The following is a 21,497-nucleotide window of genomic DNA, read 5'->3' as shown; positions in this document are numbered from 1 at the left end:
TAAATGCTGGGGAAAAACAGACTGCATATTAAATGAAATAGACAGCAACCACAAAAAAAAAAAACAAACAACAACACCAAAAACCCAACAACAAAAAGATGTGGAGGAATGGCAGTTGGAACAGCATACAGCACTGCTGTTGCTGGACAGCAAGAGCTTGTATTCCTTGCCTTCAGTGTCACATTTGGAACTTGTGCTTGCTTTGTAGATCTGTCTGTGAAAGGACACAGCACGAAGGTATCCCAGTGAATGCCACTTGGCACTGGCCATCCGGCACACAGAAATAGCTCTTGCCTGGATTGGCTATGACCACACTGCAGGGTTTAAAAGTGGTGTGCTGTCACAGGCACAGGATGGATTTAAAATAACCAGACTTATTCTGAATGCATCCGAATGTAACCGAAATCAGAGCGCTGCCAACAGGCTCCTGCTTTGCTGCTGCTGGGAACTGGCTTGTCTGGACTGAGCATAGCAGTAGTGTCAGAGTTAGTGAAGGTTTACAAATCTGAGACAAGTCTTTTTCTATAGAAAAGATTTGGGACTGAAGAGGTATTTTGAAAAGCTGACGTTGCCTTTAGAAAACCCAAATGCTAGGGCTGTTGGCTTGAGGGCCTTTTTCCTGTTCAGTAATTTTTCCTCGTATCCTAAAGGAACAGTCACTGCTGATAAGTTTGCCGATGCCTATTTTATAGATTAGAAAGTAATAGTTCGGTTAATGTTTAAATTAACCCATGAAATTCCTTCCTCCCAGAGAAATGAAGGTTAATGGTTAATGGAGGGGATTCGGAAGTCTGCTCTTTTTTGCCTCATTTACTTATTTTGTGATATTGGAAATCCTCTTCCATCTCCTGGCTGTAGAGGAGCTGAGACACCTGTTATCCTTGAGCCCTGAGCCAGTGAAATAGGATCTTCTAAAGCCTGTGTGTAGGGCTGGTGATGCTGGCTTTGACACCCCAGAACGGGGTAGTCCCTTGGCCTGAATTATCGATGTGGATAAGCACACTGAAATTATTTAGGTCTATGTAAGGAGCAGAGCAATGTCTGGCATTGATGTGCCTGGTGAATGAACCTGAGACTGAGGAGAGGAAGAGGGATGGCAACTTCCTCATCTTATCTCCATTCCTTGCTCCCAGGGAGCCCCTGCCAGCAGGTTAATTGCAGCACTGGCTGCCTGTCACCACTGACTCATCACAGGAGGGATGGGCTGGGCATTGCTTTGCACTAACATGACAAAGTGGGGGAGAGCCCATCTTATCCCCCGTGTGTCACGTCTCTGAAAAACAAGAATAGGCAGCTCATGCTATAAACGTAATTATATAACGGAGAAGAATCCATCTTGTCATTGCCATGTCTATATTTAATATTGCTCGGCTATTGTTTAATGAAGATCTTTTTCCACTCCAAGGAGGAGAGCACTGAGGACAGACGTGCTCAATGGGGCGTTTGCTGCCAGGGTGATAAATTATCCCCTGTTGGCGCCTGGGGTCAGATGGGACTTCTTGCTGCCCTGTGCTTCCTATTGTTGATTGCTGTGTAATTCTGATGCTGCTTATCTGGAGGCTCCCTTTATTTTCCATGCTGCTGCAGATGAGTGGCCTCCCTGGTTATAAAAAGAGTGTTTTTCTCTTGTACCCAAGCCTAGTGTAACTGCATATGCAATTCTGAACTGACTGGGGGCAATGTAAGATGTCCCATTAAATTTGATAAGGTTTTATCATGCTGTGCATGCTATCCTATATGTAACAAGGCATTGTTATGTATAGGATATATATAACTTACATTGCTTAAGTGTGTTTTAGTGCTGTGTAATACAGGCCAGATGGATATGACATTTCCAATTTATTTAAGGTGGAGCATTTCAAGCAGAAGTGACGTTCCTTGGTAAACAGGACTTTAAACTCTGGCATCTCCAGCACAGCCCTTTACATCCAGTGCATGCCATTGGGCATTGGACAGGGCTTGGTGTCGCATGTCCACAAAGTCCTGCATTCAGCTCTCAATGCTGTTGCTGGTTAAAACCTTGTTTGTATTAAGCCCAGAAAGAAAAGATGTTTGTGGCAGTAGGAAGCCATGCCCTGGAGGGCTGCACACATCTGAGATGCTCTGTTTTGCACCATCCTCTCAACTGAGATAATGGGGATCCCTCTTTAGGACTGAGGTTGTATAAAAACACCAGATCTCAAGTGGCACTGGCCATATAAGACACAATGATCTATTGGTAGATTCATTTCCACCCTTTCCATCTTCATGACTGGTGTGCAGCTGACTGTCTTTCAAGCTGGCTGTGCCCAGAAACACAAGCGGAGGATCAAATAACAACATGTTTTGACTCCAAACTCTGGAGTGACTTATCATGTTATCAAAGCTTTTGATTTAATTGAAATTTCACAGATAACCCCAGACCTGCTTTTAAGTGCAGACTCAAGAGCCAGTGGGAATTCACTTAAAGCCCACCCCTGCCCCTTTTAGTGCTTGCATTTTTGTTTAGGAGGTTTATGGAAGGGGTTTGCTACTGCTTATCTCCAGCTGAAGCAGTGTCTGGGTTCAAAGATACCCTTTGTGTTTGGGCCACCTTCTTTCTCCAATTATCCCAGATTTTGATTGGAACGAACCTGTCGACAGTAATGGACTTTCTGAGATTTACACTGATGTAAGGTTGCAGAATTTGTTGTGTTAAAAGTAGAATTATTCCCTTCTTTCCGTTCACGGCTCTTAAAACAATTGGCCTAAGCTAGGAAAGCTGTTCGTTTAAACAGATCTCAGATGTATTCCGAATAGAGGATTGACTGTGGCTTTGCAATGCTTTAGTCTAATCTAATAAATGCTGGTTATTTGCTAGATTCTTGCAAGCTGTATTTGCTTCCCAGCTCCAAGAAGTTTTAATAGCCACTCCAGTAATGCTGACTGCAATGCACTGTGGTGAACCTCAGAACATTGTATATGTCTGATTACATTTGCTTTCAATTACAGTCTTGTGGTCTTGAAAAATCAGAGCAGTTCAGGCTCATTTGGGAACCATCACAAAAAATCACTAGTAACCTGAGATACCCAGTGCTTGAAAATACAGAAGAAAAAAATGTTGGGGGACAAAATGCTTTATGAAAGAAACCCATTGCAACAACTGTGGAAGTAGGATGGCAGGGCTGAAGGGGCACCATATCTAACAGATAAAGCTTTTCCTTTCCCATCCAAGCATGCAGAGAATGAAGTGAGAGTGACTTATACCAGAAACAGAGTTTGTCAGAGACTTGAACCAGTCACGGTTCAGCAGTGAATCAGCAATGTTGCCATAGCTTTTGCTTTTTTCCTAGTGAATAGATCCTCACATTGTCCTCTCTTGGCTAGACCTGGTTGAAGCTGTAGAGTGTTTCCTCCAACTCTGGGTAGAAATAGAGTTTTCATTAAAAAGTTTTACCAAAAATGAGTATTTGGCTTTCATTTGACACATGGTCCCAAAATTTGGGTAACTTTCATCATCTCTGCTGAGCAGCAGAATGGCTGTTGAGTGGACAGACTCCTTGGTCATTATGAATGTTTGCTAAATAAAAGGGCAGGGAGGGTTTCACAGTGAGACAGCCCAGCCACAGCCCTGGTACCAGGAGTGGCACAGTGAGATTCTCACCCCATGTGTGGAGAATGACTTCAGATATAACAAATGGAGGAGCTTTTAATCTGCAGTCAGGACCAGTGCATGTTACCAGCAATCTGCATTGCTTTCTATAAGACAGGACTTTTCAGCAGTGTATCTCGCAAATTTGGGTAAATGAGGGTAATGGAACTGAGCACTTTCCTTTCTGCAATTCCAATAATAAGTTTCTTCAGGCTGTGCATAACCTCTGCAGTCCCTGTATCAGTAACCTGGGTGCTCAGGCATTCTGATGAGCCTGGATCAATTCCTTCACCTTCGTGCCTATCTTATAATGAAGCTCAAAGCAGTGGGGCAGATAGAGAAAGCTGCAAGATTCACTCACATCCCTGCAAACAGCTTTAAACTCTTCCAGCAAGAGGTCAGGAGAAAAGTATCCTATTGTTAGCTGAGTTGCCTCAGTGCACAAAGCCAGGCTCTGTTGGACAGGCACTAACAATGTTAGTAATGCTGGTGATACAGCAGTGTCATCCCCTGGGGGAGGAGGAACCGTGGCCGAGCTGCTCCCCAGCTAACGGGTTCCTCTGCTGACAAATGAGCTTCTGTTCATCTTCATTGTTATCGGGTTTGTGCCCATCTGTATCTGCTGTCTATGTGCTGGGGAGGCTCTGGAGGTGAGCCGGGGCTTTGGGCAGAGCAGCAGATGGGGAGAAAGCCTCAAATGCCTTTGGTAAAGTGGTATGTTGGAGTGAGCAGCTGGAAGGAGTAGGAGTTCCGCAGAGGAGAGGAGATAAAAGGAGGCTTTCAGGCAGGAGAAAGGATTCCTGCCTTTTCCAGATGTAGCATTTGCATGTGGAACAGGAGAGCTGCCAAAAGGCCGGGCTGATGAAGGATGCTTTGTGATGCTTTCCAGCATATGAAAAATGCAATGCTTTGAAACGTAGGTGGGTTGGACTATTAGGTGAGGGATGAAACAAGCACCGTAAGATGAGACCCTTTCCCCTTCTTCTTTTGGAAAGCTGCTCTCCAGTACACTATTATTACCTTGTTTTCTTCCCTTTTTTAATCATCTTTCTCCTAAGGCATTTTTTGTACACCTGCCTCAGTCATTCAGTATCCTCATAAATTAGAAATTTTTGGCCATGTACACTTGTGACAAGTGTTTTTTATTTGACTTTTTTGTTGTTGACAGGCATATAAAATACTGAGCCATGTTTTACTGCCCAATAAACCCTGATCCCTGGCAGGGTAACTAATGTTTGTGAGAGAAGATTGCATTAATATCAGTGAGCAGAGAATTTCTGGCTTCAAGAAACAAATGTTGCTTTCTGACATGGTCTTCTCTGTCTTAATATGCACTCAGAAAGACCTTATTTGCATTTCAGATATGTTCAGTTCAGATGCACTCACATGCTGGGGAACTGTACAAGTGGATGTGACTATCAGTTTAAGAGGGCATTTGCCCAAAACAGAGCATTCAACGTCCAGGGGCTGTGAGGCTCCCTTGCACATTCCTTGGAGAAGTTATCTGCTGCTTCTTCTAACGCTTCAGTTTTGAAACACCAAAGCAAGTTCCAGATTTTGGAAGAAGTAGGACATGACCCTACAGAGGCACGTGTCAGAAACATTTCAGCTCCAGAGTAATGCAGCAAGATAAGGTTAAGTTTGCTGGCAGCCTCACCCTGAGAGCAGCCCTGCTCCTCTGACGTTTATGCATGTGGGTTCTTTCTGCACAATGAATAAGTGTATTGAATTCAAAGGGAGTACACGTGCTCCTGAAGTTATTCGTGTGTTTGTGTATTCATTTGCCTGTTTGTTTGATGGGAATGAAAAATTCTGGAGAGGGCTGGGATACAAAGGAGGTTCATTCATTAGTAATCTCCTCTGCAAGTTATGTTAACTCTTCTCTCCTTTCTTGCCCAGAGGTTGACATGTGTGTGAGTACCTGCACATGGGCTCCAGGGCCAACACAACAAGGTTAATTTGAATTAAGTCACTCATTTTCATGTGATGAAGGTAGCTGACACCTGTTCTTGGAGGTTCCTAAACACAGAAAAACCAGCAAAGAGGTTCAACTGGCCTGAACAGACCACAGAGGACTTATATAGCAAACTCTTTCTGCCCTAAATACTCTTTTATGAGAATTTGCTTTTAATAATATTTCCTAAAGAAAACCAAAAAGGGTCTGTAAAGCAGTTTAGGTCTGTATCTCTATCTGTATCTTTGAGAGGACCTTTTAACCACATAGCAGTAAAATTTAGGGTGCACCCACACAGTCTCTTTGATCCTTTTCCATAAGAACTGTGCAGGGTTCCTTTCCTTGGCTGTATTTTCTGCAAGATGCCATCAGTACCATTTTGGCTGTGGCTCATTCACTTTGGCTAGTGCTTTCTCATGTTGAAAGGGAGCTCAGTGACCAAGCAGCCACACTTTTGGGGCATCGGAAGGAAAGATGAAGCAGCCTCTGCTGGGTTCAAGAGTTTCTGGAGGTTTTCAGGCAATGGGAAACCTCAATAGTCTTTTCTTTGCACATGCTTATCCTCTTTTTTTCCATCTCAGCCTCCAGAATTCACATACTAGTATGGGGAAAAGTCCCTCGTCTGTCCACTGGTTGCTGTGGGGCTTGATGTGTTTCTCTCTAGTATAAAGAACTAGGTTGTCCTAGGCTGTGTAGTTTGTGTTGTAAGCAATTGACTTTTTCTCTCCTATTTTACATACATAGATAAGTCTCTTATTTTGATGCCCTTTTTTGTTGTACTTTGTTCTTACCTGTTGCTTTGTTTCTGCTTTCTTATGATCCCTGACTACATCAGCTTCTCTGCCTCACACTGACATCTTTTCTTGTGCTGTGCCTAACTGTCCCTGGAGTTTTTTCATTCTCCATACATCCCACGGATGCTGTTTTCTTCTCTCCTATGCATTCTGCCCTGCTTCTGCCAGCATTCTACTCTCATTTTTGTTCCTTCCACCAGCAGTCTGTATATTTGCTGTCCTATATATTTCTTCCATCACTTTCTCTCTACTATATCCTTTCATCCCCAATCCCATATAAGAGATAACAGGGGGCTGAAAGGAGTGTGCTGGACACAGACAGAATCCCAAGGCTGAGGCTGACTTGCAGAAGTTGCTCAAGTGCCCAAGGGTGTGCTGCTAGTATAGGCTACAGCCATGCCAAGTCTTCCTGGGACGGTAACAGAGACTGGGGCAAACCCAGTGCCATGCAGACACTGCACTCAGGACACGGTCTGCCTCATCTCCATTAATGGCTCCAATAATTGGCCCATAGCAATAGGGGCAACTCGCTATTTCATCCCACTGCAGGCAGCTCCAGGAGAAGTGATGGGAACCTGATTTGGGGGAAATAAAGTCATCAAAGTCCTGTGCTGGTTTGTAACTTGTAATTTCTGTAGAAGTTGTCTCTGCAGTCTGTCAAGCAGAAATTCGTCATATCTAGCCTGAAGTTGCTGGGTAATTAATCATCCCTGGCGGGTAACGCAGGCTGGATTTTCAGTCTGCAGGCACGGATTGCTGTGAGTGAACCCACAGCACTGCTGAACCTTTTCTCTCTCCCCTACTTCTTCATTTTCCCATGACCTTAGGAAAAAAAAAATAAAAAATTCCGCACTTCACAGGTCTTTTTTTTTTTTTTTAAATCACACTTTATGGAACACAGTTTTAATACTGTACGGTACGTGTTTAATGATGTCCATATGGGTTTGTGGGTACAGGAATTAAATACATAACGGTTCATGATGACATAACACGGAAATGCAACTCCCGCAGTGCTGGTGTGTAGGCTGTAAAGGGTTATTAATAAAAATGAAGGTTTTAAATAGAAAACAAGCTTAGCAGCACCGTTTTGGCCTTGGGCCCATCTCTGAGTGATGGAAAAAAAAGAGGCTGGAATATGTGGTCTTTCCTCAATACATGAAAATAAATACATTTTACCACAATCCCCTGTTAAGAGTTTCAGAGAGAAAGCTCCAGGGCCCTGATGCGTGGCATCTCTCTTCAGTCGGAGCATGAGCTCAGGGAGGTCTGCAGGGGATGTTTCAGCGGGGCGCAGAACACATCAAACAAACACTAAGGGGGAGATTGATGCCTTAGATTATTAAAACGGGGTAAGGCCACAATGTTTTGATTGGCAAAGGCTTTCAACAGTTGGACATCAGTGTTTCAGAAGAGCAAACTGCTCTGTTTGTGGGTGAGCCAGGAAAATAACAACTCATGCAGTTTGGGGGAATGACCTCAAGGAAATCCCATCCCATCTTGTAACCATAGTTGCCCCATCAGTAAAGGCAAGGAAATTACATAATACGCCTATTAATATTATAGACGAACAAAAGCAAGCTTGCTCTTCTGTGTTCAGCCTTGTCCTGTCTGTCCTTTCATTTCCAGTCTTTAGAATAAATGAGACAGCAGTGGGTGATTTGCTGAGCACTCCTCTGAGGGTGTGTGAGACACCTCTCACTGTGCCTGCCTGGTCTGTGCGCTCCCAGCAGCTTCCCTCAGCTCCTCCTGCTGTCAGCTCACGTCCTTTGGCTCCAGCATTCACCATTGCATCCCAGCATTGTCCCTGTGCTCCCGGTGGAGCTCACCCTTACACCCCATAGCTTGTAACCAAGGCCCTCATCTAAAAATTGTTAGAGGAACTGCTCCCCTGCTCATGCTCTGGATGATTGCTGTGCTCTGTCGTGCAGTTTGCTTCTGCCCCATGTTCCCATATTTTGGCTCATTTCAGGCATACTTAAAGATTTTGGAAAATGATATTAATGTCTATTTTTCTAAATCATTTTGTGCTGAAAGATGGCGTCTTTTTGTCTTGTGAAACCAAAGAGAGCTGGACTTTCCGAAAATAGGTGTTGTGTCCCTTTAAATAGTACTAAACACATGGGAATGGGGTTATTTTTGTCCCTGTCTGCCTATAATCCAACTTATTTTAGTCAAACCAAAATCTTCCCAGGGATCGTTCCAAAGAATGATGCTGAAGTGTTGTGTGAATTGTGCGGTGGTGATATTGGCATTGCGATGGCATTGCCCTTCTGCGGAGCTTCTCACCATCGACCTCAAGGTATGGCCTGAGCATACAGCAGCTCTGTCTAGCTGACTGTGAAGCGCTGGCATTATTTAGAACTGGGGAAACAGAAGTATGAAAGTGCTTTGTGAAGGTCACCAGCACTGGAACAGCAGCCAGGAGGCCATGCTTTTTGCTTCACTTTGACTCTCGGCATACTTGCTCGTCCCGTCAGCACTCCTGCTGGTTGACATGGTGATCTGCAGCTCCCTGGGTCTGCAGGAACGGATCAGTTTCCATATCAGCTTTTTGAATGTGCTGTATTTGAAGACAACAGGGGAAAGGATGTTGAGAAATTAGGTTACAAGGGGACCAGGATTCAGGATGCCATGGAATGTCTCCAAAAGAAAGCACTCATTCCTTGCGTGTGAGCATGTGAAGGGAGATCTTTAGCACAAGACTCACCTTGTCATCTTCTTACACCAAGCTGGTGCAAATTATCTCATTAAAAGTCACTCTCCTGCAATGAACAGCAAATAGCCATTGGAGGAGAAACAAAGACCAGTCCGTACTGCTCCATACACTAGGACGTTATCTGGAGAGGGCTGTGCTCCTTTGTCCCAAATTCCTGCTTTCTGGACAGATTATTCCACCTGCAAACCCCGGTGCAGAAGCAGCCCAGTGTGTCTCATGATGCTCCCTGTGTTGGCTGCCTCCTCTGCCATTGCTCCCTCTGTCCTTTGCAGCTGTGTTTGCTGATAATTGTGCTGGAGATGCCCTTCAGATTCAGGCTTCCATCTGTGGGGCTGTGGCAGGGGGAGGCTTGGCTGGTACATTTGAGTACTTGGGCAGCAAGTCACCATCCCAGGCAGGTGGAAGAGGGATGCTTCAGAAATGTGCTGGTGTTTTGCCTCTGCCTGTCCGTGTTTCACAGCCATAACTCTTGTGATGCCTGTTGGCTGCTGAGCTCACACAAGTATGTCTGCCTCGGATAGATCCTTTGCTGCCTGACTTCCCCCTCGTGCCAGTGGGTGAGGGAATGTGCCTGTGCATGTAGCCTTTGTCCTCAGCTGCAGGGCACTGCCCACCTCCCTGTGCGGCTGATGAGCACAAACAGCCTTCTTGTCTGTGACAACCAGCAAAGGGAGCAGTGCTTCTGAGCCAGTTCCTTAATAGCAAGGGCATCTTTACATCCTCAGCCTCATGTAAGTAAATCTGTCGTCACACTTTGGTCTTCCTTTTGTGTAACTTAATGTAGCAGCTCATCTTAAACTTGTAAATACATTTTCTGGGAAGTTGTGTGTGGGAGGTGGGCAACTCCTTCCATCTATTGCCAGCTAATGTTTAATGCTCTCCTTTATCATAACAAATGAAGCAGATTTCTCAAAAGCTGTATCTTGTGCTGTTCTTTTATCTCTTTCCTTTTACTATAATGCTGAGGTTGTGCCCCGGCTGCTTTTATTGCACAAGAAACGGAGCCAGGACTCCAGGCTTCTGTCCTGAGCACAGGATACTCACATCTGTGCTAAATTCTATGATTCTACGAACTCCTGCTAGTGCAGAGTCTCTGAGCTGACAGAGACTGTAAGTGTACAAAATGCAGTGTTTAGCTTTAAATATTACATATAGAAGAGAAGAAAATGAGTCAAAAAGCACCCAAGAAATCAGTAAATCAAAATTCTTTCAGCTGTTTCACTGGAAATTAGAGGAGCTTGTGCATTCCAACATTGCTCTCCCACTATTCCAAGATGTTTTGTGCAAATGACAGTTCAGGGTTTTTGGAGATTCTTGGAACAAATACTATTGGTTTATACCCCTTAAGATCCATCATCACTTCACACCTCTTCCCTTCTGCTGAGCCATCATCCCTTCTCCAGCCTGGTAGGTGGCTCAGGAGATACCACATCAGCCCCGTGGAGGAAAATTATCATGAAATTTGGCAAAGCAAAGCCCTCTTTCTGCAGCAAGGCTCATCTTCCCTTTAATGGAAACTAAGAGTCTAAATCTTTTTGTCTTTCCCTCTTTCTCATTTTTACTGTGTGTTCTGGGACGAAGTTTTGTCATGCTACGTCAACTGCTCCTTGCCAAGACCTTCTTTATGGCCTTGATTTAAACTAATCCCACTCAGTAACAGTGGAAAGCCGTGAGATTCCATTGCTGGGGATGGGCTCTGGGGTCTGCTTATCTTTCTTATGGGATAACAGCACACTGATGTGTGCTTGTGTGTGTTGTGTATACATCTTGTGCTTACACAAAACTTCAGGATCTGATTCTGGTGGGTCATGCTGGCGAGTATCCAAGCCCCGTAAATCTGGTCACTACGCTTTTCCAAATGTTTATTGTGCTGTTTAAGCTTTTATGGGCTCTTGTGTGTATTACATATGGTCTGAATAAATGTAATGCAGTATTACTGTGCTTAGCTGAGATGCAGAAGAGCCTCCAAGGGGATCGTTAGAACTGGGGCAGCCATCGCTGCGTTTGGAGATGAGTTTCTTGGTTCAGCTTTCTGGGACTGGTGGCTTCAGTCCTGTTTGGTTGGCTGTTCAGTGCCACTTGATTTGAGGTCAAAGGGTGGAATTGAGAAGCAGCGCCAGTCACCTTCCTTTGAGAGCCACTCTCAGCCCTGGCAGCGTGTAGGGAGCGGGTGTGCTGCTGGGAGAGTGCCATGGACCTATGTCTTGGTGTCCTTGCTCTCTTCTGTCCCAGATGGCCTGAGGAAAGAAACTTCAGGGAAAGCCAGCCAGGCTGTAGCTGGTGCTAACAGCTGGAAAAGCAGCCAGGCCAAGACCTTGGGACCTTCAGGGAACTTCCTGCAGTTCAGTCATTGGCTTTCATTTGCATGGCATCCTCTTCCTCTTAGCACCATCACTTCGCTTTTTACCACTAACCACTCTCACCCCAGAAGAACACAGCCTTACTGCTGTGCTCTCTGCCAGCACTGAGTTTGTTCCGTTTGAACATTCTGCTCCCTCTTCCCTGCACATCTGGATACTCAGATAGTGAGTTTCGGGGCAGAAACAATCAGTTTTGAGTTTCTGCCGCAGACAGGCAGGCCCCCAGTTGTGCTGGCCATTAGGCTCGATGTAACATATAGCATCAATAATTGCTTTCTGCTGGGGGTGTGCTGAAATAGCAGAGGCTTCACAGAGACACAGGAGGGGTAAAGAGGAGGCAGAAGGGGATAGAGCTGGAAGGGAGGGGTCAGTGCAGAAGCAACAGGAATCTGACACTGCAAAGCTTTGTCAATGTTCATTTCTTAATTTGCTACACACTTCAGACACTGCTGAGAGTGAGCTTGTTTTTTATTGGTAAGAGAATCTGGATGTCCTCTCTTTATCAGCCCAAATGCTTCACTTGGGGGAAGACAACTAAAAAAGAAGAGAAGAAAATGTGCATTTAAAACCAGAGCTGGATTGCTCATGGCTATAAAAATGGATGTTTTTCTCTTCCTTCCCTATCGCTTTAGACTGAGGGTTAAACTGTGGGTTACTGCTGTGCTACCATAGGAGTGAAACCTCTTACTGCGTTCAGAGAATTCTCCTGCTGGAGCCCAGTGCTGAATGCTACGCATTGCCCCTACTGCAACCCTTTTGGGTATGGAAGTATTAGGCCCTGCTTTTCAGGAGCATGAGGGCATTGAAAGATACTGCAGTGTTTTGGCATCTAAGATAAACAGGGGGAGGAACAGGGCATCTGCTGGGCTGACAGCACCTTCTGCAGTGGTTTTCTCCAGATGGAGGTTTTTCCTATGGCCTCTAAAACATGAATGCATTTGGTGCAAGGTTGCTTAAGGAAAAAAATCCCTTCTGCTGCACTCTCCTCTCTTCGACCTTGAGGCCATTGGCATCCCTTGGGTCAAACCAGGGGGAGGAGAAGGCAGCACCAGCACTCTGATTGCAATGGGCTGTAGCATATGTAATGCCAACAGATCCACTTTGCCCTGGCTTGGGTTTTTGGAGGTATGAACAGCTCTGTGCCACACCACAGGGCTTACTCTGTCCTCTGCCACTGTGCTGTGGGCGTTGCTGCTGCTCTGACCTGTGGGAAGAGCTTGAACCTTTGTGCAGCTCACAGAGAGCATCAGGTGCTGACACTAACAGCCACCTCCCAAACCTGAGGGTGACCCTTCCTGTTCTTCTGAAGGGGTGTGATAATGGTGGCAATGGGCAAAGAGTACAAAATGAAAGCTCTGGGGAGACCTCATTGCAGCCTTCCACAGAGGAAGGATCCTTCCATGATCCAGAGAGGATCTTACAAACAGGAGGTGGACTGACTTTTTACCAGATCTGATAGTGATGGGACATTGGGAAATGGTTTTAAACTAAAAGAAGGGAGATTTAGGTGAGATGTTAGGTAGAAATTTGTCACTTTGAAGGAGGTGAGGTGCTGGCAGAGCTGCATCCCTGGTGATCAAGATGATCTTAGTGGTCTTTTCCAACTTAGTGAATCTATGATTCTATGAGACTATGATTTATCCTTTTATTACCTTTTGAAAAGGCTCATCCTCAACCACTGATTTCTGCCTGCTTCTGATCACCACTGGAGTTTCTCCCTTAGGCTTTCTCCCTGCAGTGCTGTGCTGGGGTCTGGCTGCAGGCATTGGGGTTTCTGGGAAGAGGGTGGCAGCTCCTCAGTGCCTCCTTCCTGTGCTGTGACCTCCCCAGCCTGCAGGGAGAGGGGAGGAAGGTGGGAAATGAGGCGATGGGAACAAACTTCCTGCAATGGAGCTGAGCGCTGGGGCTGGATCTTATCACAAGCAAACAGCCCTGGTAGGGGCAGCCAAAGAGGAGCCCGTCCCACTTTTCCTGCCCCTGACACAAGAACCTTGACCCCGTGCCAGCTTTGCCTGCAGATACCTGAGCATGCTGTGGGCTGGCAGCACGGAGTGAAATGCTGTCCAAGCCACGTGAGATGCAGAGGCAAGTTAGCACCTGATGCCCACAGAGCAGCCCTGCTGCTGCAGGCTGTGTTGGGAAAGCTGAGCTGTGCAGCAGGGTCATTGGCCTCTATGCAGGGCCCACTAGGCTCATAATACTTTGTTCTCTCCTGTGTGCTTGATATGTGCTTGTATCTGTGTACAATGTTTCTAGCACAGCTGTAGCTCACTGTCATTCTGTCCGACTTTCTGTTTAAAAATGAGTGGCAATGCTAAAATTTCACGGATGATTGCAAAACAGTCTGGCCAAAAGAAAAACCCAAGGCAACATAATAACTTGTGATTTTTAACGTTTGCATTGACTGACTTTTGCAGAACTCTCCTACCTTTAGCAAAACTGCTTCTGTTGCACTGCTTAAAGACCCCCCTTGGTGACCAGGGGTCTGGGCAGCCCTTTGCTGTACAGTCATAGAATCGTAGAATCATTAAGGTTGAAAAAGCCTTCTAAGATAATGCAGTCCAGCTGTTCACCTACCACCAATATTGCCCACTAAACCATGTCCCTCAGTTCCACATCTCCACATTTCTTGAACACCTCCAGGGACAGTGACTGTAGCACCTCCCTGGGCAGCCTGTTCCAGTGCCCAACCACTCTTCTGGAGGATAGATGTGCGCCTGGAGGCCCTGGGTTACGAGCTATGCAGGCAGTTGCTGCCACACTGTGGAGAGATGGTGCTTTGCATGCACTGTTTCTGTGCAGCAGAAGGCACTGGAATTAAAGCCTTTGGTGTGTGCAGATGTTAGGCACGTGGTGTTGTGCATTCTGCTCTCCCTAGTGTGCCATGCCTCACACCCTTGCCATGCTTGTCTGGTGATGCTGGTTTGCTCTTGGCTCTGTCATCCCAGGGAGCAGGAATTCCCATAGACAGCAGCAGGAAAGCTGTGGCATGTGGCATGCTATGAACAGATATGAAATAGCTTTTCCACCTGGCTTCTTATTAGGTGTTATGGCTCTATCTTTTTCCATTTGACTTATGATAGACTTCTTTTATTTTTTTAAATAACTTTGCATCTAGACTTGACAAGGAACTGCGAAGAAGCAGACTTACAGGCTTGGACACTAGTACTAATGACTCCAGAACCACACCTGGATCAGGCATTTGTAAGCATATGGAAGAGATTGAAAAGGATCTAATCGTCTCTTCAGCAGTCAGTGCTGGACTGAATCTGCTCCCCAGGCTTGGGGAGTGTGCTGATCACTAGGCTCTCCTTGCTCTATCTGTACGATGCCATAGAGCTGATGTGGAAAAGGAAACCTTTCTCATCCCCAGCACTTGCTGTGCTGTGGCACTCTGGTGAGCTTCAGAGTGGAAGGTGTCACTGGCTTTCTTGGATTTTTGGCTGTGAAAGTCATAGAGACAGTTCTTCCTAAAGCCAGATTTCATGCGTGATCCTGCTAGGAGAGTTGTCAGCACCTAATCTGGATGTTTGCTCTCATCCAAGTAGTATTGCCAGTGTATTGCATGTGCAGCCTGACACCCTGTATATTAATCCTGCATTTGGCCTGCTTAGTTGACCCAGCAAGGATTAAACTCCACCGCACATCTGCTGAGGCTCTCATGGGCTGCTTCTTATTCACACTGATGTTCCTTAGCAAATCTCAGAGGAGATATTTCTCACCAAACTTCTCAAGCACAGCTCTTTCCTATGTGGCAGTACTGCACTCACTTGTCTTATATGACTCCCATCCATCCATCCATCCATCCATCCATCCATCCATCCATCCATCCATCCATCTATTATCCATCCATCCATTGTCCTTCCATCCACTGTCTATTCATCCATCCATCTACTGTCAGTCCGTCCGTCCATCCACCCATCCATCCATCCATCCATCCATCCATCCATCCATCCATCCATCCCCAGTAGTGTGGTGTTTGCAGCCCTCACATTGTCCTTATGGGAATCAGGCCATCAGCAATTGATCCCTTTTCACTGTGCTGAGCTGTCCCCTGCCAGACTCTTCCAGACAAACCGCTCTCCAAGTTGCTCCCTTTAACCAGAGAGAGGAGCAGACTGGAACTGCAAAGCCTTTGAAAAATGATGGAACAGGGACAAATTTCCGATTAAAGCCCTCCAAATGCTGCTCTGAAGGAAAATTGCTCTTCATTTGTGGGTAAAATAGAAGGCTCACTGCAAGACTGGATGTGTTGCAGAATAAAGATTTAAGCGGTCAAGTAAAGGAAAAAATGAGAACTCCCAGGGGAAGGGGAGTGGGGTTTGGGCCTCTTTATCCTGACTGAATCAAGTGACTTCTGCAGTTGGGTGAGACCATCTGACCCAGAGCTGAGCAGTTCACAAGCCACAGAGTTATGAACTGCTGGTAAAACGATCTGAAGAGGAAAAACACATTTGCGATTATGAACTGAAAACCTGAACAACAGCTCTTGAGGTTTCCGAGCCATGTCAAACTGCTGCTGGGAGGCCTGGGGTCACTGCCCTTCCCATGGCCTCGTGCTGCTCAGCAGCTCCTCGAGCAGCTCCCATCCCCATCGGGCAGCAGGTGCCTGCCTGCAGCACTGCTTCCTGGCAGCAGAGGAGCCAGGGCTGTCCCATGTGCAGGTGGCTGGGACCTGGGAAGGGAGGAGGATCTGGGGGCAGCTTCCAGTGATGGATACACTGACCCAGGCTGTGCCACAGGCTGATTTCAGACAGCTGCTTTTGGTCTCCCAGGTCTGGGAAGGCAAATGTCTTTGAAGCTTCTGAGAAGTGGCTCCAAACTCAGCCCAGTTACTTGAATCCATTTTGTTTTTATCAACGGCTTGGTTCCCAGAAGTGATGAGCATTCTCAGCTCCTCTGCTGGCAGTAGCACGGGCTGCCCTTGCATTGTCAGCCTCTCCTGGGGTGTGCCTGTGACTGTTTCTGGGTTTGGCCAAGTGGGCTTTTCTCTCTTCTGGGAAATCAGCTGGTTTTGTGCCCATGGTATTTGCAGAGTGCTGACAAATCCCTTTCCTTCACAATCGCGGCCGTCTGCTTAAGGTGCTGCTCCCTGCCTTTTTTCTTTCGAGGCTTTTGATGTGTTTTCCCATGTTAGAACATTCAGAAAGGCAGTATGTGGGGCTGGCTGGGCCAGCAGCTTTGATCCTCAGTGGGCGTTTTGCAATAAACTCCATCATGAATTTTTCATCCTTTGCTCTGAGTGCGTGCGTGCCTTACATGCGGGACAGGCTCTGGTCCTGGAGCTGCATCCAGCACAGGGTGAGAGTCACCCTGGCTTCAAATCTTTGCATCCCTGGGCCAGCCTTGCCTCTAGTTACCCTGCATGAAATGTGACCACATCTTTTAATCTGTCTGATAGTGCCAAGTTCCTGCTTTCTGTAGCATTCTCTGAGTCTGAAACATCAGTTTTCTTTGTCAGAAGTTCTGTATCACTATCTGACCTATTTACTGAGAAGCCTGCGAGGAGGGCTTGGGTTGGAAAAGAGCTGTGTTTGTGATCCAAGTGTAAGCCTTTCACTGTTAATTGTATTAGCATTACTAATTGTATGCACATTTCTAAGCTGTCGTGATTGCCACATCCTTTCAAAATGTGGACCAAGACATCAAAATGGCTGTGTCTGCTTAGAGATCAGCAGAGAAGCAAGAAATTAAATTGCCTGATACTGTAAATGATATGTGGGCTGCTTTGCCCCCATTATATCAAAGTGACACAGGAAAAATAAATCTGGAGGTAGACTTTTAAAGCTTGTTAGCCTTCAAGATTTACTCAGCAGGAAGCATTTTGATGGAGGTGCCAGCTGCCTTGCACCCACTGGTGCCATCAGTGGGCAGGGCTCAGCAGGAACCTTGCTGGATGGGGCACATGTGCACAGGGCTTGTGGGATGAGAGGGAGGAGGATGCTCAAAGTCCTGAATTCAGGCTCTTTCTCTGCTGCAGAGAATGAGTTGATGTTACTGCTCTTTGTGAGCTGCTGTATGTCTGTGCATGGCTCACTCTATGGTAGCTTTCAATTGCTGTTGGGGTGCCTGTGGCTGATGGATAACAGCAACTTTGAGCTTTCTGATTCTGAATTTCCAAAGTACTACTGGTGATAGAGTAATGCCATCAAAATTATGCTTTGGAAATATCTATTTTACAAACATGAAATGCATGGACAGACGTACATTGAATCATAGAATCATAGGATCACTAAGGTTGGAGAGAACCTTCAAGATCATCCAGTCCAACCATCTGTCACCAATATTTCCCATTAAACCATGTCCCTCAATGCAATATCTAAACGTTTCTTGAAGACCTCTAGGGACAGTGACTCCACCACCTCCACATACTTCTCCATCTCTGGTTTTACCCACTGGATGGATGTAGACAGGTTTGCATTTTCATGTTCTGCCACTTTTATGTGGCACAATCAAGCACACTGAGCAGGATAAGTCACCAGTGGACCTTTGCGTGCAGTTACAGAGCCCCGCATGTCTCAAGATGCTGGCAAAAGAAGCCATCAGGGCAAGTGGTGCCTCTAACAGAACTGTGTTTTTGTTTCTGGAGCAGTTCCCCTCCCCAGCCCACCATGCCCTCTGTGTACCTCATGCACTGTGATGGATTGCATCTCATGGAGGCAGCAGCAGGAGCTTCTTGTTCCCAGCTGGAGGTTGTTCCTTCATAGCTCTGTGCCATGCCACGGAGACCTCATCTTTCACATAGGGCTGTCGCCTTTATTCCTTATCTGCATAAATCCTGGCAGAGCGGGTCTCGCTTCATAGGCAGTGCTTGCACAGATGTTGCCACCGTTCATGGAGGGATTCATGGTGCCTCCAGCAGAGCACAAAGCATCCCAGAGCACCTGGATGATGCTGAGCGCTGCGGCTGCTGCCGGCAGAGGGAGCACAGAGCATTGCATGCTGCCTGCTGCTGTCTCACACAATGCAGCTTGATAACGTGTTGTTTATTATGGAAGCATGCCACTTGTACGTTTACAAACAGCTTTGTGCAGCTCCCGATCGCTCTGCACTTTTGCTTTTAGCCTGTTACTCATCCTGAGACATTGTTGGTGTATGTCTGACCATGGCAGTGAACTGTAGCAGAGACGTGATGGGGCTGAAGCATTGCAGATGGAAAGCAGCTGTCAGGCAGTATTTCTCCTCAAGGTCTGAGCTGTACCAGCAGGCTGTGTCAGCCTGGCAGGGCCTGCTGCTCAGTGACTGACTGCAGTCAGACTGTTCTGTAGCTCCTTCAAGGCCCCACAGTGCAGTGACTGCACAGATGGTTGTGTTGCATTCAGAGCAAAGCGAAATAACACCGGTTCTTTCCATCCTTCACTGTCTCACCCCGAGAAGTTAGCCACCTCTTTGGGGAGCTAGTAGTCAAAGTCCCAGACCTGCACACCTTCAGACTTTCAGCAAAGTTTGAAACCAGTTCAGGATCTGAATTTCAAGTCTGCTTTTTCTGTGCCAAAACCCCCAGAGCTGAATACCTGGGAACTATGGAGGTGGGACCAAATAACCCCTGTGCTTTTCATTGTCTACTTCTAATGAATCAGCTCTCCCAAAATAATGTGTCTAGCATGGCTCATACCACAGTCTCTGCTGTAATCACCACTGAAACCTGGAGAGGTTAGAAATCCATATGTGGATCTGTGTCTGGGTGAATTTGGCAGGCACAAAGCAGTCCCCAAAAGGCAACTTCTTCCTATCAAATCATCTGCCAATTTTAGCAGTCTTGATTTATGTTTTTTAAGGTTATTGAGCTTTTTGCTGAAAAAGTTGAAGGCCATCTTCCTTGGCGTTCTTATTGAATGAGCCATCTCAGGAGCAGGACTGCCTGGCAGATCACTGCATAGCTGGGAGCTTATATCTTTTACATATGAGATTTTCTCTGCCTGTCTCATTGGTCTCCTACACTGCCTTAGCTACAAGTGCTTCCAATTACAGCAAAGTATATGGGACATGCATTCATCAATCATGCTCAAATTTCATGCACTGTAGTTTTCAGAGGTAGAGGATACTCCTTGTTGCATGTGTGCCTGCACCTTTTACCTGCATCCTCAGATACAGGAGAAATGTGTGTCTGTAAGCCTCCTTCATTCTCTAAAGACACTTTACTTTTGTTCTTTTTTTTTTTTTTTTTTCTCTTTGTATTTATATGCATCTGATAGAGAAAATAGATTAGGCCAGTCGGAAGTACACCAGGGCTGTTCTGTGCAGTGGAAAGCAGGGCTGGTGAACAGCTCTTGGAGCTGTTTGGTTGGAAGAGAAGCCCATGAAATAAAAGACCGGCAAGAAGGTTGTTAGCAAGGCTGGCTGACCAAGTGTAAGGTGAGCACCATGGTCTGGAAAGTAGATCATCTTTCTGAAAGGCTCAAAGAAGAAAAATAATGGCTTCAGATTCATCCCTTGTGTAAATCTTTTGAAGTTGGTGGCTTGCATTAGCATGATTTAACCCTGTTAATTTGAATGGGTCGCTGCAGTATCCCAAAAGTTGCTTTTTGCTGTGCTTCGTTCTGAGATGGAGACAAAGCAGAGCCTCGGTGTCTGGGCTTGGGCCCAAGCTTGATGTTCCCGTGGGTCTGGCTCAAGCCCATCCGTGTTATGGCTGACTCCAGATGGAGAGAGGAAAGGATGCAAGAGATGATGATGTGTCTGAGCCCCGTCCCATGATGGCTAGGTGCCACCAGGCCTTGGTGGAGAGCCACAACCTGCCTGAAAAGTGATCCCTGGACTGGGATCCATGTCCAGCCAGGTTATGAGCACTCAGTGAAGCTAACACCAGCCTCTGCCCCTCTGTGGGTCTGGCGATCCAGAGTGACTCACACACAGGGAGATGAGGAGGTGTGTGGTAGTGCATCAAGGAAAGGAGCCTGAAATGGAGCAGGAACCAGGGCCAAATGAGCCACAGCGGGACTCAGTGGGCAGAGAGCAGAGGTCAGCAACCTTGACACACAACAGGGACTCCGGGCTTTTGCCAGGCTCCAGGGATGGAGCGTGTCCCCATGCCTATCGATTCATGCCAGGCCCCATAGCGCAATAGGTGTGCCATGTACCACAGCGGGGAAAACAGAATCCGTTGCCGGGAGGGCACGCATGTTTGTCTCCGGTTGTCGAACAGCTGAGAATGCAGAGGCAGGCCCAGCTGGGGAGCTCGGGCAGGAATAGCAACCATGAGCCAGCAGGACACTGCATACCACACTCAGCCCTGAGCCCGGGCTATTGCCCATTGGAGCCCATTGAGTGATTCTGCCATGCTCAGAGAAACTGTAGGAAAACTGAATTACCACCACTGAGGGGTTCACAGCCTTCACCTTCAGCTTGGCTCTGGAGGTTGCTTTTGCAGGTACGTGGGCCTTGATAAGGCTGTGTCTGCTGGTCACCCCAGTGGAACTGGCTCCCAGCACGTAGCTAATATCCACATGCCAATGCGCCCTGTGCAGTCTTTCCCTATCTTTTGTGGGGAGAAGTGTCAAACAATAAAGAGTGAAACTGCCAAAACCCAAATATGATTGTAATGCGGTCCCAGGGGCTGGAACGGGAGCTGCTGCTGCTGTTTGCAGTGCCCAGTGGGGGAATTTGGGCCATGCCCTGTAGACAGGTGGTAGAGTCCAAGCAAAACCTCACTTGTCTTTCAGGTTATTTTAAGGAACTGCAGCAATTTCATTCCCGTGATGCAGGTCTGCCTGCGCCATCTCTGTGCAGACTCTGTATGGGTAGCGTGGATTGGTAGTGTGGAAGTGGAGGGACAAGTGCCTCTGTTCCCAGAGAAACACAGCCTTGTCCAGAGCAAATGAAGTGACCAAGGTATGCAGGTGCTGCTGAGATCTTGCTTGCGTCACTCAACTGTAGTTTGTTGTACATTGCTTGATTGTGTTGGGGCAGTGTGCTACCATGCTGCTGAGCTCCTGGGATCCCATCTTCAGAGCACCTATTGAGCCTCATTTCTCCAGGCTGGATAGCCAGTAATTTTAAGTAATGGGGATTTCTGAAGAAACGGAGACCTTTACTGAGCAAAAGAGACACTAAATACACTGAG

At 46.6% G+C, this 21,497-nt stretch overlaps 1 protein-coding gene across 2 annotated transcripts in view; it reads left to right on the top strand.

The window, feature by feature from the left end:
• SH3PXD2A (SH3 and PX domains 2A) overlaps nt 1–21,497 on the top strand; it is a gene marked incomplete at both ends in the record, with an annotated part of 225,476 nt that overhangs the window by 109,038 nt on the left and 94,941 nt on the right. The window lies entirely within an intron of this gene.

This window comes from Tetrao urogallus (assembly GCF_951394365.1).
Source record: "Tetrao urogallus genome assembly, chromosome: 5".
NCBI classification, from domain to species: domain Eukaryota; kingdom Metazoa; phylum Chordata; class Aves; order Galliformes; family Phasianidae; genus Tetrao; species Tetrao urogallus.
The sequence above is the reverse complement of the archived record's forward strand: the minus strand, read 5'-3'. Positions and strand labels throughout refer to the sequence as shown.